Raw genomic sequence first — 2,937 nt, forward strand, 5'->3', positions numbered from 1 at the left:
GATCCTATCTCAAAATAAACAATAAAAGTCTGAGGGTATATGTCAGTGTTAGAATCCTTACCTAGCATGTCCAGCCCCTGAGTTCAATCCCCAGTACAGAAGGAGGGGAGAGAGGGGGGGGGAGAAGGAAGGAAGGAAGAAAGGAAGGTAGGTATTGAGGGAGAGAGAAAGGAAGGAAGGAGGAAGGAGGGATATCTTTCAAGATATCACATAAATACTATCTGAAAAAAAAAACATAAATATGACACAAGGAGACCAGACTGTTAGCAGACATAAGCTGTCTTCCATGAATGGCTTAGTAGAATAGCCCAGGGATCTAAGAACTTACTATGAACCTTGCCTTCTCTTTATTTCTGAAACTACAAGTTCTCTCTGTGAGTTTACTCTGGATCCTGATGGTGCTTAACCACCTCAGCCTGTCTCCATCACTGGAGAAAGGAAGCTTTGTGGAATGAGGGTAAGTCGTCTGGCTCCAGTATCAGGTGCTCTAGAGTCTCAGGATGTGAGACCACGGCTCATGCACATTGACCTCAGCTAGCTCAGACACAGACCAGAATGCAGCAGGACTACCTGCATATCAGTCAGTGGAGAATCTTGGTGATGACAAGGTGTTGAGAGACTAGGAGGTAGAAAGGGATCAGTCAGAGATTGAGTAGGCCCTGGGAAGGGTGTAAAAAATGTGCTGGCCCTGGATGCATAAAGCTTGGAGGAAATGAAAAGTGCCCACGATGAGAATTGTGCATGGATTGAATGGATCCTTATGACGCAATAAGGTCACACAGAACCATGCTTAGAGGACAAGAAATAGGATGTAAAATCAAAATAAAGATCAAAGCTTTATGGTCCTCTTTTGGGTACTGAGTCCAGGGAGGTGCACCATAGATAGACATCTCTTCTGAAGACTCTGAAGGGCATGTGGAAACCACATATAGACAATAAGCAAATATAATGCAGAAAAGCTGCAGTGAGAGATAATACAATAAGCCAAGGCAATAGAAAGATGTACTACAGAGACCCAGTAACACTATCCTGTCTGCCCTCATTGTCCAATGAGGGGAGGTGCTAACTCTACTAGGTTGCCCCTCCTCTGCTCTGTTCCACTAGTCCAACATCTCCATATAAAATGATTTTACTGTCCAGTTGAGGAACATTCTTGGTGACTTCCCACCTTCTGCAGAATAAACCCCAAATCACTAACAGTCCTTCATACACTGGGACTAGTCTCTCTGTACAGTTTAATTTGTTGTATTGTTGCCTTACTCCAAGCACATGCAAGGCAACTATACTTGCTGTCTCCATTCTTCAAAAGCTCTTCCATTCTTCTGTAAAAAAGAATCATCTTTCAATATCTAGCTCACAATCATCTCAGACAGGCAAGTGTCTGTATGTTACTGACCCAGTTCATGAAGAAGTCTTTTGTTTTTGTATCATTTCAGGTCACAAGACCCAAATATCTGCATCTTAATGGTGACCTCATGGCCAATACACACAATGTGACTGAATTCATTTTCCTGGGACTATCTCCCAACCGGGAGGTGCAGAGGGTTTGCTTTGTGATTTTTCTGCTCTTGTACGTGGCGATTGTCCTGGGGAATTCCCTCATTGTGCTCACTGTCCTGACCAGCAGAAGTCTGGGATCCCCCATGTACTTCTTCCTCAGCTACCTGTCCTTCGTAGAGATCTGCTACTCCTCTGCTACAGCCCTCAAACTCATCTCAGATCTGCTGGCTGAGAGGAAAACCATACCTTGGTGGGGCTGCATGACACAGCTTTTCTTCATGCACTTCTTTGGGGGTGCTGAGATTTTCCTGCTCACAGTGATGGCCTATGACCGCTATGTGGCCATCTGCAAGCCCCTCAACTACACCACAATCATGAATCGGCAGGTATGCATGGTCCTGGTGGGAATGGCATGGGTGGGGGGCTTTTGTGCATTCCCTTTCCCAGATCCTTCTCATCTTCCAACTGCCCTTCTGTGGCCCCAATGTGATTGACCACTATTTCTGTGATGTGCTCCCCTTGCTCCAACTGGCCTGCTCAGACACCCTCCTCATTGGTCTGCTGATTGTTGCTAATGGGGGGACCCTGTCTGTGATCAGCTTTGTGGTCCTCTTGGTGTCCTATGTGGTCATCCTGCTTCATCTGAGGACTCGGAGCTCTGAGGGGAGGCGCAAAGCCCTCTCCACCTGTGGGTCCCACATCACCGTGGTCATGTTGTTCTTTGTACCCTGTGTCTTCATCTACATGAGGCCTTCGACCACTCTGCCTGCAGACAAGATGGTAGCCGTGTTCTACACAGTGGTGACCCCACTCCTCAACCCTGTCATCTACTCCCTGAGAAATGCTGAGGTGAAGAAGGCCATGAAGAGGCTGTGGATCAGGGCAATGAAACTAGATGGGACATAGAGGCTGAGTCTTGATCAAACTGAGGTCAAACTCAAGGGGAAAAATGGTGGGAAGAAGGTTATTTCTAGAGTTACCCCTCTGATGTCCATCTGAAAAAAGTGTCCTGGTAATCACTTGTAAAATATTTCCTCTTATGAATGTACTGCCTATACCTAGTCATTTTCAGTTGTTTCTAATTTTTACTACTATAAATAACACTCTTTACATCCTTGAATAGAAATTTTTGATTTTTGGACTCATTTCCAATGGTGTGTTTACTCTCTTTGCACAGACTACTCAACAATATTGAAAAGAATGAAACTCTTTAGAATTCTTTCTACAAAACCAGCATCACCCTTATATCAAGTATAGACAAAGAGCTCAGAAAAAAGGAAAACTACAGACCAATTTTGCCGACAAATGTACACTCAAAAATTTTTCAACAAGTCTAGAGATATAGCTCTAGTTACATCTAATTAGTTCTTGCCTGACCTACATGAGGCCTTGGGTTTGGTCCTCAGTATGGAAAAAAAAGAAAGGAAAAAAAGAAAA

General features: G+C 44.4%; 1 pseudogene; it reads left to right on the forward strand.

Annotated features, from left to right (window-relative positions):
- The first annotated feature begins 1,475 nt into the window (after positions 1 to 1,475).
- Positions 1,476 to 2,406, forward strand: LOC114093752 (olfactory receptor 4X2-like; annotated as a pseudogene).
- Positions 2,407 to 2,937: the final 531 nt, after the last annotated feature.

The sequence above is a fragment of the Marmota flaviventris genome, chromosome 9 (genome assembly GCF_047511675.1).
Source record: "Marmota flaviventris isolate mMarFla1 chromosome 9, mMarFla1.hap1, whole genome shotgun sequence".
Taxonomy (NCBI): domain Eukaryota; kingdom Metazoa; phylum Chordata; class Mammalia; order Rodentia; family Sciuridae; genus Marmota; species Marmota flaviventris.